The 16,697-nt window shown below is 39.1% G+C and overlaps 1 non-coding gene across 1 annotated transcript; it reads left to right on the top strand.

Annotated features, from left to right (window-relative positions):
• Positions 1-15,024: 15,024 nt before the first annotated feature.
• Positions 15,025-15,129, top strand: LOC121993784. The gene has a single exon (XR_006115414.1). It is a non-coding gene; the product is annotated as a small nucleolar RNA R71 (small nucleolar RNA).
• Positions 15,130-16,697: the final 1,568 nt, after the last annotated feature.

Genomic DNA, 16,697 nt, shown 5'->3' with positions numbered 1-16,697 from the left:
CATACTCTACACGCGTAATCACAGTAGAATAGAAATCAAGAGTAGAGACTGTATATGATATAACCAGGACATCTCAAAGATCAAACATAAGTATCAAGCAGGAAGGCAACCAACAAATACGATATAAGGAAAAGCAGCCTAATCCACCGCATAACCATGCACTAAGTACAAGAAAATCTACATAGAGGCCAAGGAAGAAATACCCGCCTTAATTTGTCGACCGTGTCAAATAGACCAATCCCACATCAAGACATTCGCCTCGAATCAAAGTCCTGCAATCACATAATATATTTAGCTAATTACATAGGTATCAAATAGCTAAATAAACTCCCTAATCTAATTAGGGGAAAACCCTAATCGAAATAATTAACCTAATTTCTTAATCCAATTAGGTTTAACTAAATCCACAATTTCCTTCACTTCAATCCTACTCATGAGTTAATCAATTTAATCATGATCATCTTCTAAAATCAATATACACTAATCAAATTCAATCATCCATAACATCTCATTATCCCCAACATAATATGATTTAAATCTTAATTCATCCATCTATCACATAAATGCAATCAAAACTCCATACTTAGCTCACCTTGATCCAAAACAAAAATCCACACCCTTTGATGAAGAAATCCAAAGTTTGCTATGGAGAAAAATGGAGCTTCTCCACCCATTTACAACTGGTCCAGCACAAACAGATGCCCAAAATCAACCCCTAGCATAAATCCAATACCCAATCCACAATCAATACATTCTCAATTAAGATTAAACCCAATAATTCATCCACAACCCTTACCTTCACTCACCACGGTGGTTCACAACAACATCAAGCTGTGACAATAAGCTGGATTGCAGTGATCTCCGGCAACAGGAAACGTCTAAAATACACTAATCTGATCCTCCCTCTAATCTAGAACAAGAAGATCATCATAAAGGAAACCAATTAGGCAAAATCTTTGAAGTTTGCCTACCTCGATCGATTGCCTCAAGATGGTGTCGTCTGATCCGATCCAGCAGGTGTGGAGTTGCAGGTCACACCCCAGTGAATAGATAGAGAAGGAGAACTGAGAGAGCTCGATCCGCCGAGAGGGATGCGAATCAACTCCCCCTCCCCCTGTCGTGCCCTAGCTCCACCGTGCCCTAGAAGCCGAACAACAATCGATTGTGAGCAAGAAATCGTCGAAGATGCAATCGCTCAGCCGGAGATGACAAGTACCGTCGAGATCCAGGGACACTTCCTCAGGCAACTCGACAAGGAAGCGATCGCTGGGGAAGAAATCGTCACTGTCGGCGTCGTGTGTGTCGGGTCGTCCACGAGAGAAAAAGAGGAAGAAGAGAGGAAGATCGGTTGCGGCTTCCCTCCTCAACACTCAGGATCAACCCCTCACCGGCGACACCGAGAAGAGGTGACATCGTCGGTCGCTGGTGAGGCTCGGGATGGTGAAAGCTTCGCACGAGAGAGAAAAGGAGAAAGGCTCGGGGTTGAGTAGAATGTCTCGGAAATTAGGGATTATAAACTTAGGTTTAGGTAATTAAAACGTAAGTTAATTCCTTAATCAAATCCCACTTTAATTGGGTATTCCAAACAGGCTTTATCCGCGTCCGCCAATCGATCCACTCAAAACCCTCCGTATGAGCTCCGAAAAATCCCAGAAAATTTCTAAAAATTTTGAAAAAATCCAGTAAGATTTTTCGTCCAATAATATTTATTATTTAATTTTGCGGTATCTTACAGCCGACCTTAAGGAAAGAAATAGGAGAAGAAGGGGTCGACCCTACCAAGGATTAAAAGAAGAGTCTTAGGTTGTGTTCTCACATAAAGCATCATCTATCTCTCTTTTATAATCCTTGGTGAATGCAAATAAGGAAAAATTAAAATTAAAACCTTCCTATTATGTGTGGTCGGCCCTTATTTGGGCAATCAATTAAGGAAAAATTTTAAATTAAAATCTCTCTTTTAAACCATTGTGGATGGCTATAAAAAAAGGAAAGATTTTAAAATTAAAATATCTCTTCTAAATCCCTTTGAGGATTTTAAATCCCTTTGTGGATGGCTATAAAAGGAAAGTTTTAAAAATTAAAATCTCTCTTGTAAATCCCTTTGAGGATGGCTATAAAAGGAAAGATTTTAAAATTAAAACTCTTCTTTTAATTCCTTATGGCCAGCCCCTTGCTTGGGCATCAAGCAAGGCTTGGCCGACCACCTCTTGGGCTCCAAGAAAAGCTTGGTCGACCCCTTTCTTGGGCACCAAGCAAGGATGTGGTCGGCCCATTACTTGGGTAAGAAGTGAACTTAGTTGGATACTAGGCTTTATACATAGAGGCTACAACAGGGACCTAGAGGAGTAATTGGTTTTGGACTCTTGATGAGCTTGAGCTTCCTGTGTTCGACCCGAACACCCAACTCAAGTCCATCAATAATAACTCATACCACTAAAGATTATTATTGAACTACCGCACCAATCCCATATTATATTATGGGCTCTTTCTTATCATGAGTGTGTTAATCTCCCTGTGTTTAAGATATCGAATGCCCATTAATTAAATGAGTTACTGACAACTCACTTAATTAACATCTAGCTCCAAGAGTAGTACCACTCAACTTCATTATCATGTCGGACTAAGTCCACCTGCAGGGTTTACATCACAATCCTTATGAGCTCCTTAAGGGGACATTATCAACCTAGATAACTAGGACACAATTTCCTTCTATAATCAACAACACACCATATAAATAATATTATTTCTCAACTTATCGGGTCTATTGATTTAACGAGTAAATCTCACCCTTTGATAAATTAAAGAAATAAATACTAAGTATATGTGCTTGTTATTATATTGGGATTAAGAGTACGCACATCCATAATAACAGAGGTTCTATTCTTTTATACAGCCAGTATAAAAGGAACAACCTCAAATGGTCCTACTCAATACACACATAGTGTACTAGTGTAATTTTATAATCAAGATAAATTAATACAAAATTACACTACAACCATTCCAATGGTTTGTCTCAATCCATCTTGGTTGTGAGCTACTATTTATATTTTATAAGGAACCGATAATTTGATCTTCTGTGTGGCATCACACACCATATTATCTACAATATAAATTAAATGGACAACTATATTTAACTAAATGTAGACATTTGACCAATGTGATTCTCATTTCAAAATAAATATTTATACAAAAAGCTAGGCTTTTAGTATACATCCTAACACAATAATCCTCTGAGGAATCTTTTTTCTGCCCCAGATATACTTTTTTTGTTGTTTATGACCTGAACCCCTGATGAAATATGCGAAGAAGTGTATCGCTGTAACCAATTAATGAAGAAGCTTTGAGAGAATATTTCCTGACAAGTCTGACAGGCAGTCATAATGTTGTCGACTACTTGTCTGCTAAATATATTTTGACCGCTCATTAAGCCGGTCATATATTAAGAATACCTTTTGTTGAATACCTCCCGGTCGGTTATTAAGCCGGTCGTATATTAAGAATACCTTCTGTTGAATATATCTTGGTCGGTCGTTAAGTCGGTCGTATATTAGGAATATATTCTGTTAAATATATTTTGGTTGGTTGTTAAGCCGATCATATGCTAATAGCCTTGTAAGACTAAGTACCTTTAAGCTCGATCGAGCTTTGCCCGGTCGAGCGCATACAAACACCCTTATGCTTGTTAGACCCTCGCTTAACCGATAGTATGCTAGAAGCTTTATGAGGTTGAGTGCCTTTAAATTTGATCAAGCTTTACCCTATCAAGCGCATACAAGCACCCTTATGCTCGTTCAACCTTCACTCAGCCGACCATATGCTAGAAGCTTTATGAGGCTAAGTGTCTCTATGTTTGATCGGGCTTTACCTGGTCAAGCACATACAAGCACCCTTATGCTCGTTCAATCTTCGCTCGACCGATCATATGCTAGAAGCTTTATAATACTAAATGACTTTAAGTTCGATCGGGCTTTGCCCTAACAAGCGCATACTAGCACCCTTATGCGTGTTCGGCCTTAGCTCAGCCAATCATATGCTAGAAGCTTTATAAGGCTGAGTGCCTATAAGCTCGATCAGGCTTTTCCCAAACAAGCGCATACAAGCACCCTCGGCCTTCACTTGGCCAACCGTGTATCAAGGAAGTTACAAGGCTGGATACCTTTTGTCCCGGGCAGATTTATGTCCATCTGGGCGCATGCACAAAATACCTCGATCGATCGACCTTTACACGCCCCTTTGTGTGACACAAACTTGATAAGGTTAAACATCTCTGGACCCAATCGGCCTTTCCCGTTCGGGCCTATTTAGAGAACTTTGTATTCGGTCAGCCATCCCATCTTCTTGACTTTGGTTTCCACATCACATGAAGGGTTCGCTCACCATAACCCGTATCACTAGCCTGCCCTTCAAGTCTAGTCGAAGGAGGTATAACTGACTGACTAGACCCAAGTTCTAGTTTTGTTCGCTTACTTGTTATATTTATGAATATTTTCTCAAGTTCATAAATGAATGCCCAATACTTACTTATCTAGTTTATTATTTTACACTTTCTTTTCTTCCTCAATTATGCTCCGATAACTAAGCAACTTTTTCAAAATCCTCTAATTGGTAATTGGTCTTCCAACAAAAAGAAAATGCTAAGGACGCACGAAGATATGACGTATTGGTGTAATAATTTGGCCTGCCATGTCTATCATAAATGTCTGTTCATTGATGAGTGGCACGTGGCATTATCTCCCGTTTCTTGAAATGACCACTTATGCATTCCTCTAAGAGCGACTTACTGGCTATTTTTCTTGGTAAATCAACGATCCTCCAGGCATAAATCGTTTCAATCTAAAGGTGATTATTATTAGCTGCACCATCTTAAAAACCCTAAACACTCCTTAGTCTCAACACTTCGTCTTGTTCAACTCGCCCCCCCCCCCCAACGATTCTTCTTCTTTACCTTCTCAAACATCTTACGCTCCTTTATTTTTCTCGATCTTCCTCTGTTAGGTCGCTTCCTTAAGATCTTAGTAAGTCGCTCATCCCTTAGTTATTTCTGTGCTCTTTCATGGCTAAAGAGTCATTTACCCCCTAGTATGTTCATACCCATTCCTTTTTCGATAATGCCGATAGAATCTCCATTCTCCTCCAATATGAAATTCCTAAAGATTATCGTATCAAAATTCCCGGCCCTGATGCTCATCCCCATCTTACTCTTGATAATTATAAATCTTTCCTATCTACGCTTTCCTATACCTCCCTTCCTATCAAAAGTAAGCCAATACTTCAACATCCCTCTACAGTAATTCACCCCAAATGCTTTTCGCTATCTGTGTGGGATGTATATATTATTTCATCTTTTTTATATTCCTCTTACACCCTATAACCTTTTCATGTTCTCCTATCCTAAAAAATTAGAATTCGGAGTGTTTCTCTTCTAATCCTGTCTAAAGATGGTTTTCTTTAAAGAGATGTCTTCATCCAACAAAGGCTGGAAATTGCATTTCTTTTTCATAAGCTTTCTCAAACCTACTCCGTGGTCTACCACATGACAGTCCTCTTTTCCCCTTCTTCCTGATATAATGAAACTCCATCAACACTCAACCTTCCATGATTATTCCAATAGACTGATTGGTCATTGTTTCTTCATTCACAAATGGATACACAGTGATCTTTTGTACTTATTCAGTTTAAGCCTTGTTCAAAAGAAATTGCGCTACTCCTTCGATAAGTTATGATGCCTTAACCATTACCCTTTTACTAACTAAAATATCTTCTATTTCATGCAATGGGTGTTGTGTTTGAAGCTTTGGTTGATAAAAAAATTAGTCTAGAGGAGGAAACACTTCTAGGCATAGCGCAAGAACTTCAGACCGAGCGAGTTTTGCCACCCCCTATCTCCTCAAGTGAAGCATTTGTCAGCCAGGAGATCGCACTTAGATCAGCTGCTACTCCTGGGGAAGTGCCTACAGATTCACCTCTATTGCTAGAAGATGCTCCTTCGGAACCAAAAGTTGCTCCTAAGGGGAAATGCAAGGGGCGCAAATTAACTCTGGCACCTTCTCCTAAAAGACAAGCATCCTTTGTCCCAGAAGATGTCACTCCGAGGGATATCCGAGCTACCTCTCCTAAAGATGTTGCCCTAGGGGATATCCGAGCTTCCTCCCCTGAACCAACCTTGTCCTCTCTATATCCTATTCTCGAAGCTTCATAACCTATTCAATCTCAAGAGGACATCCCAGCTCCAAGTAGTAGCTCGGACCCCGATTTTGTTATGATCTTTCAAGAACAAATCCATTTTCCTCCTCAAGAGACCCAAGATCCTCCTTTCTTTATGTTCTCCTTGCCCGCTGTCCAAATTTCCCTATCTTCCTCATCAACACCCTCCTCTACTTTCCACAGGTTATTAGGAGGTTCTTTAATGACTGTCTGGGAAGAAACCTGACGCCAACTTAAAGAGCTTACTCCCACTAAACTGGCAGATAAATTTTCCTTTGAGGAAACTAAGGTAGAGTAACCCTTAATTAATTATCCTATTCTTATTTTGGAGTATTGTTAACAATATGTGCTTAACAATGTTGGATCACCGCTATAAGCATGGCTCAACAGCTGTATGATCTAGCCCGAGAGAATGAGCTATTAAAATGGCAGACCTCTGAAGTATCCTCCACTTGGGCCTCCGAACAAATAAAAGAATTATCTAAGAAACTTCAAGAGGTTCAAAGATTATTTCAAGTTGAATATGAGAAATTGAGCCAGTGGAAGACCACTGTAGATAGCCTTGAGTCTCAACTTCAATCAGAGATTAACATTCGCAATGAATTGAAAACAAAGCTGGATAAATAAGTTACAGAAACTACTCAACTATCCACCCAACTGTAGACATTGAAGGATACTCATACCTCTGAATTAACAACAAGGGTCTCTGAATTAAACTCCAGGGATGCTGAGATAAACTCTCTGCGCTTATCCTTAGCTAAGGCCCAAGTAGCTATGTCAACAAAAGAGGCTGAGCTAAAAGGTTCCCAGGATGTATTAGCGGCTTATCAAGTAGGTGTAGACAAATGATTTGAAAAAAGAAAGAAAATACTCTTTGAATCAACCGATTTCAACGATCCTATCGCTGCATCCATTGTTAAGGCTTTAACTCATGGAGCTGAGGGGGCCATAGAACAATTGAGGGAGAAAGGGTATTTGACATTTGAGCCTCCTATTAATTTTCTAGATCGTAGGAGGTTACTTAAGAACAGACCTCTTGACCTATTCCCTAAATTGATATAATTCCCTGTGTATTATTGTACTAAGGAATCTCTCAGCAATTCAAGCACTAGCATTTTCATAACCTCTGATGACATTTCAAGTACCAATATAACTCATTGCTAACTTTCAAGTACTGACAAATGAAAATTTAGATAATTAGGAAAAGGTAAATTAATTTTTTTCTAAAGTTTGTTTGATCTACCATGTGCTTATTTTTTATTGGCTAACCACACTTATTTATACTCATATTAATTTTCTCATAGCTTTTAATATCTGACCGAGTTCACTTCCGCCCAAGTTTTTCTCGTTCGAACTTATGGTTTATTTTACCCTTAACGGATGACCGAGTTTATTGCTGTCCATGTATATTTTCATTCGGACTTAATACCCACTCGGCTTTTAATGGATGATCATGCTTATTCCTATATGTATAGAATAAAAATACCACGACCTGTGTTACTCATCCATTAAAGGTCAGTAAATCTTATAATTATTTAATGTTAGTTGGGCTTTCAAACCTTAAACATATTTTCAGTAATCCCACCGATGCTTCAGGAAAATGATTCGTTGCATCGGTTATCGACTTTGGCTTCCTATTGGTGACATGTGTGCACCTGACATCATATATGTACCTCTTTTACTATACCCACCACTTCACTTAATCATCCAACGGCTCGTAGTTGATCCTGCCTTTTATACTGCTAAGATCTTATGGTCTCCCGTAACTAGCCTTTTCGAAGAATCTTCATAAACATTTAGCAAAAACCCTAAGACTTCGTTGTTTTTCCTCCGACTCTCTGTTTTTATCCTTTTTGACCTTAACAATCCTCTTTCTCAAAGATGTCAAAATATAACGAGTGGTATGCTCAATGTTCTTCCAGTTTCACCCTCCAAGAGGCTTATGAACTCCAGGTAAACTACAATATTCCATCCTACATAGTCCTTCCTACCCCAGAAGACCGTTCTCATCGTTCTCCACTAGAGAGCATTGTAGTCTTCAGAGAACAAGTCATATCTGGTCTCCGGTTTCCATTACATCCTTTCTTTGTTGATGTTAGCCATTATTTCATTCTTCCCTTACACCAACTTATGTTGGGATATACCTGATGCGGTATGTGCTAAAACACATTTCGTAAACATGCACAGCAAAAAATAAAACAATAATAATTCCTAAATTATTACATCACATGCACCACACGCATACAAGGATACAACGTGGTAAAAATAATCGCATAATTTAATTTTTACGGAAATTAAATTTAGGCTAGGTGTACCTTACAGATGACCTATAACGAGAAGAGCATCAACCGTAGCGACGTTGTCGAACCTCGCCTCTATTGTATCCACACTGAGCTCCTCAAGACAACTCCTTGAGTACAAGCCTCTCCTTCGAAAGTAACTAGTCACAAGCGAAGAAGAGGGATCAAGAGGAAGAAGAAGAGAAGCACACAAGGGAGAGTTTTCTCCCTTGTGGTGGTCACAACAACAAGGGGAAGGGCTTCCCCTTGTTGGCGGCGGTAAAGAGAGAGGGGAGAGGGAGAGGAGAAGAGAAATTAGGTTATGATTTTCCAAAAATCTTAAAAGCCAATTAATGATCTCATGTGTATAATCTTCTCTCAATCATATCAATATATAGCCCTGTTACGTCACCACAAGTGCACAGTTACGTTGTCAGTAATATAAAAGATTATCTATTCCACAGGGATTGTTGATTAAGCACTAGTCAACTTCGCACAGTGAATTATCTAGACAAATGTAAGATTGGTTGGAAAAGAGAGAGTGAAGAAAAGAGAGAATGTAAAAAGTAGAGAAAGAGGGAGAGTTGGATTTGGGGATAGATAGATACTAGGATTTCAGTTTCGTTGTGATGCTAGTTAATGTCCCTATGCATTATTCATCTCCCTAACTCCATGATTACACTTGTTTAGGAGTTCTAACTAGAGTCTAGTACAATCCCACGAAGATTGCACTGAAGAGTTTACCCAAGTTCTACCGCCATTAAGTAGAAGAGGTAATTTAGGAAGTCCGATTATAGGAAACATCCTTCTGTCACAAGGCCTCGTGGTCCACATTCCTAGATTACTCAGATTCACTTCCTAATGGTAGATTAATGCAATTAAGTAGAAGAGGTAATTTAGGATGTCCGATTATAGGGAACATCCTTCTCACACAAGAGCCCATGGTCCACGTTCCTAGATTACACAAGTCACTTCCTAACATTAATTTGGGAGAACCCTCAAAACTCTAATTAATCTTCCTAACAAGAATTGATCCCCATTTCAAGGAACTGCCATAGAAAGTAAGGGATACCTTCTGTCACAAGGTCCCATGATCTTACATTCCAAGGCTCTTCCTCTACATGATGATCTAACGCTACATCTACATGAATTTACCTCACACACATTTTGTCAAACGCATACAAGGTACAACACACATAGATGATGATATAAACACTTCATTGCATAGGCAAATATCCAAATACATAATTCATGCATCACAATCACATCACAGCTACTTCCTACATCCTTGATCTAATGATCTATTCCATAGCAAAGGAAATACAACCAAAGATGAAGAAAGAAGCAAACTACAACCCAATACAAAGAAGTAAAGAGAGGAGAGTGCTTATCCTTGAAGCGTGACGTCCTTGGAAGCGCTTCCTTGCTCCGAAGGTGGACGGATCTATTGGATCATAGAGTTCGCTAGGGGGGGAGGTGAATAGTGATCTTTAAGAATTCGAAAATCAATTCGAGTACGCAGCGGAAATAAGGAAAGTAAGGGCAATGCTAACACAACCAATTTTACTTGATTCGGAGCCTTCGTCGACTCCTACTCCAAGGCCTGCACTCGTCGAGTGCTTTCATTTGGAAATCACTAATAATTCACAAAAAGTATTACAAAATAAGTACAGGAATTATTAAACTAATACCGACAATAAGAAAAAGGAAATGAGTCGTAGGTTGTTGGAGAAGCCTCGTAGCGTCGCAGGAGCAGAGCGTAACATAGCAATCGTAGAAGAAGTTGTTGTTCGGAGCTCTGGAGGAAGGCTCCTTTTATAGGAGTGCTCCGGGCGCCTGGACCGTGACATTGGCCCAACCAATCATCATGCTCCACGTGGCGATGAGATGAGTTTTTGCACTCCGGGCGCCCGGATCCCTTCCGGGCGCCTGGACCACCATTTTCCAGCATATCAATTTCCTGCAATAAAATGTTAGTCTGAGGCAAATACAAATTATACTACCCTGTAAAATAAAGTGTTAGAACAATTATAGTAAAAAGGGTAGTAATTAGATTTTGTCTCACCGAGACCAGAATCTAGTCATGATCTCAACTTAGAATTCTGAAATAGTTCTAAGTTAGATCGACACCTACTGTTCCCATGAACGGGGAACACATCCTCACCAAGTCACTCCCCTTCAATGACTTATCTTAACTTACCTGCCAGACATCCGGTCAGCCCATCGACTTGTCTGACCTTCGTGCCAACTATCCAGTCAGCCAGTTGACCTAGCTGAACTTCCCTGTAATACTGAGTTAGCACAATAGATAAAATGGTAAGGTAAAATAGTGTTAATAGAATTCAAGATTCGCTGGTCCGGTCGACCGCGCGCAGTCAATCGAAAATCAGTCGGTCACATATAACCTAGGGTTATCTCCCCCTAGACTTTCCTAGCTTCACTCACTAGGACTTCCATTGCCTGACTTTACTCACCAAGACTTCCTCCACCTAGCTTCACTCACTATGGCCCGACTTCACTCATCAGGACTTCCACCACCTAGGTTCACTCACTAGGGCCTGGCTTCAATCACCAAGACTTCCACTACCTAGCTTCGCTCACTAGGACCTGGCTTCACTCACCAGGACTTCCACCACCTAGCTTCACTCACTAGGGCATGGCTTCATTCACCAGGACTTCTACTACCTAGCTTCACTCACTTGGTTCTAACTTCACTCACCAGGACTTCCATCCACTACCTAGCTTCACTCACTAGGGCCTAGCTTCACTCACCAGGACTTCCACTTTGCCTAACCTCCAGTTAGGACTTCTCCTTGCTAGTCATCTAGTCCTGACTAGACTACTCTCTTCCAAACATCAAGTCCTATTTGGATTAACCTTTAGTCAAACTAACTAGACTTAGGTATATTGTCAAACATTGAAACCCTAAAGGTCGATTGCACCAACAAGATCGGCGAAGATGTGGGTTCTAGGGTTCCCCAAAGGGAGGAGAACCCTCCTCCAAGGAATGAGGGTGAGCCCCAAGCCAAAGATTTGTGAAAAGGGGAGAAAACCCCCTTATATAGAGCAAGGTATGAGCACCACAGAGCCCGTGACACGGCTGTGTGGATCCAAATGGCCTCATACATCTTGCTTTCGGCCAGGGTGGCATGGTCGTGTGGCTCACACGACCGTGTTCTGCTTTTAGCACTGGATGGCCTACATAGATGTGTGGCTCACACGGCCTAGCTATACTTGCTCTCTGTAAAATGCCACACGGCCATGTGTCTCACACGGCCTGAGCATGCACAACCTCTGGAGAAATGGCACGACCGTGCCATTGGCACGCCCTTGCCTTGCTTTGCCTCTAGATTGTTGGCATGACTGTGTGCTTCCTGGCCATGGAGAGATTGGTACAGCCGTATGAATCACACGACCGTGGCATGTTTTACTTCAGGATGACCACACGGTCGTGTGGCCTACATGGCCCAAGCTTGATTTCTTCCAAAGTTGCTCCTGTGTGTGTTTTTACTTCATTTTCACTCTAATATGCATCTTGCCAATCAAAATATGCAAAGATCAGATCTCCGAATAGAATATAATGAAAGTACGACATTATAATAAAATAGGGTGCAATAAGCATGCATTATATGCATGAAGTACAAGTACATGTGCATCAAAGTATGCATAAAAGTGTATATAATCTACGCACATCACACCCCCACACTTAAACCTTTGCTTGTCCTCAAGCAAAACCCATAATCTAGATTTATGTGCATAGATGGCATGTAATAATCCCTAATGAATCTATATAAACCTATCATATAATTTTATTGATGAGCATGATACAAAAATTATTTGAGTGTGGCCTAGGTAGAAGTTCTCCGTGCTCAGTGCAATAAGTGGCTTAACTTTCTCAAGTGTCAATCTCTAAGCCTAGTCAATTTTTCATTTAACTGTGTTCCTCGTACTTCCAGCGATAGGCACTTACCTGCCACACGCAAGGTTCATTCCCCACAAAAATGCTATGCATCATCTACACAAGTTCTCAAAGGAATACTCAGTATCAAGAGAAACATAGCATTCATTATCCCAGTAACCTAACTCGGTCTCAAAGGGGTGAATTGCTAGTTTCCACTCATGATAACTATTTTTTTTTCTTTCTTTGAATGTTTGCAAAGTATCAAATTTGAACAAACTTTCATTTTTTTTTAAGAGATTGACTTTTTCCAAATGATCATGCATGATCTGAGTTTATCCAGTAACCAAAATGTAGTTGAGAGGTCACCATAGAAGCAAGAGTACTAGTCCGGTTCTATGAATCATGACTATTTTCAAAAATATTTACCATCAAAGTCAAGCATAATGTGAAGAGATCCTAAAACTATGCCAACATTCAAATTCTTCTAGTAATAACAATGCTCACTTCATGCTACTATGGATAGGAAAACATAGATCAATAGGCATACTAGCATACCAAATCACACAACATAAATATATAGATGAAACGTGCTAGCATTTTACTATGAGGAACAAACAACAATGACATGATGAGTGATGCAACTAGGAAAAATTTATTATGCAAAAAGAAATAAGTAAAAATTAAACTAAACCAAATGCATCACTCCAGATTTAGACTTTTCATTGTCCCAATGAAAACTAGAAATAAAATATGGAGGAGGTATTTGAAGTTAGAAAAGTTACCAAGTGGTGAGTTCCAAATGATTGACACATTCATGTGCTTGAAGATACTCTTCTAACCGATGCTCACATTCCCCCCCCCCCCCTCCCCCCCACACACACACAACTTTGAAATCTACAAAAAGAATTAGACAAGAAAAATTAAGTAGAGCGATTAGAGTTATTATGAACGAAGTAAAGAAACTAAAATAAAAATAAGATTGAACTTGGGTTGCCTCCTAAAAAGCGCTTATTTAAGGTCATAAGCTCGACCACCTCATTAGATTTATCAAAATCTCGCTCTTGGAGGGGTAAGATATTTCAACACCCTCCTACCAAAGGCTCTTATTATGGAGGGAGCTTTCAATATAGAAGTTTAAAATTGAAGTATCGCTCTCTCCATCCTCGTCTTCTTTGAAGTTCTTTCAGGTGGTCGAAGACGGTTCAAATTGAGCTTCCAATTATAAGCCCCATGAAAATATGGACACTCAAAAGAAATAAAAATCTCCCATAAAAATGTTAAATAAGATAGAACCATAACCATGTCAAGATAAGCTGAATGCATAATAAAAATTGAATCACATCCAACAAAGTCAACGATGGGTACCTCTATAATGTTGTCCAAAAGATCACAAGAAATACTAACTTTGCTTTGCTGAGAGATACCTGAAATTTCTAAACATGTGGATGTGACTTCCTCTAAAACAAATGATGGTTCTGACTCTAACTCAGGTGTTAGTGCTACCAAAGGTGGTGATTCTTGAGACTCTGTTAATTCTGCATAAGTCCCTACAGATTGATCCATAACATGTTCAATCCTTGCAACTCTTATAACCTCTAAGGGTTGTGTGGACAAAGGAGGTGATTCTTGATATGTTGCTTCCACAACACAGCTCCCTACACATCCTTCCATATCATTATCATCTCCACATATATCAAAAAATAAACCAACATCAATATCCTCAATAGGAGAATCAATTATAGGAGGATCACTGACTTCATTTGCATTCTTAAGTTGATCTACCTCATCACATTCATCATCTAAAAATTCAATTTCATCATAATACCCTGTAAACCCAGAAGGTAGATCTGAAACTTGTTATCGTCTGCATTATTATTACAATCCTCATCTGAAGAGTCTTCATCTTTATATACATCCAGAAATTTGCACTCACCCATATTAGAACCATAGAATTTTTTAAAGTCTTTGTTTTCATTAACCCCCACTAGCCTTTCTGGAAAAGGAACACTTAGTGAAGGTCTTGGGAAAGATTGAACTTCATGTTTCCCAAATTCCCTTTTGGCTTGCTTCAGAGATCCAACTTGCTTGTCTAGTGTTTGTGTGATTAAGCGTTGAGGGAAAGGTACTTGTGCCCTTTAGGAACTTTCTGGAGTAATGGAATTGAGTTCTTGAGGTCTTCTATTATTCTTCTCCTTAATTCTATACAAGTCCATTTTCAGAAGTTCTTCATGATTCTTTTCACCTCTCAACTCAATGTCATTATGATGTTCACTATACCTTGTCTATGTAGGAGGGAGATTATGTTTGAACTATTTTCAAACTATGCTATCAATTTTTACCTCCAACTATTTGGACCCCTCATTCTGTGACTTGTGATTTTCAAAATTCTTGGGTCGTTGAACTGCAATTTGTTTGACAGACACTTTTGCCTTCATGGCTTGCACTTCTGAAACTATCAGGGAAGAATCCATCCAACTTTTATCTGACTATTCTTGGAGATTCAATGTCACTTAATCAATTAATGTATACGCTTCGTCCACACTTTTGTTCATAAAAGAACCTCCAGCTGATGAATCCAATAAATATTTATCTGAGAAAGAAATTCCCCAATAAAATATGTGCAAGGTCAGCCATTTTTCCAAACCATGATGAGGGCACTATCTTTGTAGACTCTTGAATCTGTCCCATGCTTCAAATAATGATTCTCCATCTGTCTGAATAAATTTGTGATTTAATTCCTCATATACACTGTTCTTCTTAGAGGGAAAAAATAATTTAGAAATTGCTGCTCCAATTGTTCCCAAATTGTGATGCTTTGAGGACGGAGAGAATATAACCAAGTCCTTGCTTTATCCTTAATACTGAAAGGAAATGCCATCAATCAAACTACATCTGCTGACAATCCTATTGGTTGGTCCTAGGAAGATCGTACCGGCTCCACTGTATAAAAATTTTGTACAAGTGTCGAACCTTTCCTAAACAACTTATTGTGTTCTTTAGAAATTAAATTAGGAATCGCAAACGGAACTTAACATTATTGATTCCAAATTTAACTTATCTATTCTTAATGGTTTAGATTTGGATCGCAAACGATGCTTAACATTATTGATCTAAACCCACCTATGTTATAAATTCAATTAAATATTAATTTCCAAAATTGGATTCCAGGACTGCATAGCGAGGCACTAGTCGTTCTTGGGTATGAGATCATCCACCACCGCCTAGACAAAGCCTTTTAAGGAAATCTAATATTTAATTTCCTTATATAACTCTAGGTTTAACCAAAAGAACAATTGAATCACAAATTTGAAAAACAAAAAAAAACACAAACTCGAATCTCAAATTCGAAACTCTAGAATCATATGCCTCTTGTGTTTGGAATTCATACAAAGAAAAACTAGCATGATGCGGAAAATAATTACTAGTTATACCTTTCTTTGTATGCAATGACCTCTTGATCTTCTGCCGTATTCCTCGCCTCCTCTTGGACGTCGTGTGGGCGACGAACCTCCAAGATGAACACCACCCAAAAGCTCCTCCTCCTTCCCTAAGTTTCGACCACAACCACCACCAAGGAACAAAAGAGAGCAAGGGGAAAGAAAAGGGGAGAGGGCCGACCACAAGAGAGAGCACAAGCAAGAGAATAAGAATTGATGCCTCATGAGGCATCTCCTCCCATTCTTTTATAATACTTGCCCAAGGAAAATAAGGAAAGATTTTTACAAAAAATTAAAATCTTCCTCTTGTTTTCTTTTTCTCATTTTTAATTCCTTTTTCTCCTCTTAATTGATTGAATAGTCGGCCCCTTGCTTGGGCACCAAGCAAGGGTGGCCGGCCCTTAAAAGAAGAAAAATATATCTTGTAAAAATTTTATAAGCAAAGAAGGAAATCTCTTATAAAATTTTACAAGCTCTCTTTTAATTTCCTAATGTGGATGTTTTTTAAAGAAGGAAAATTTTAAAACAAGTTTTAAGATTTAAAATTTCCCTTTTTAACATGGTTACAAAAAAGAAAAGTTTTAAATTTAAAACTCTCTTTTTTTAAAAACCATGTGGATGGTTAAAAAGGAAAGTTTTAAAACTTTCTTTTAAACCATGTGGCCTAATTCAAATAAGGAAAGTTTTATAATTTTAAAATTTCTCTTTTAAAACTTGTAGATATCTACAAAGAGAAGATTTTAAAAATTCCAAAAATCCCTCATACTTTGAATTATGTGGTCGGCCCCCTTCAAATTACTTGTGGACGACCCCCTTTGAGAAGGTAGTGGTCGGCCCTTGGCTTAGTCACCAAGCCTTAGGCCGGCCCCTCTCTTG

Source organism: Zingiber officinale, chromosome 1B (genome assembly GCF_018446385.1).
Source record: "Zingiber officinale cultivar Zhangliang chromosome 1B, Zo_v1.1, whole genome shotgun sequence".
Taxonomy (NCBI): Eukaryota; Viridiplantae; Streptophyta; class Magnoliopsida; order Zingiberales; family Zingiberaceae; genus Zingiber; species Zingiber officinale.
This window is presented reverse-complemented; position numbering and strand designations above follow the sequence as displayed.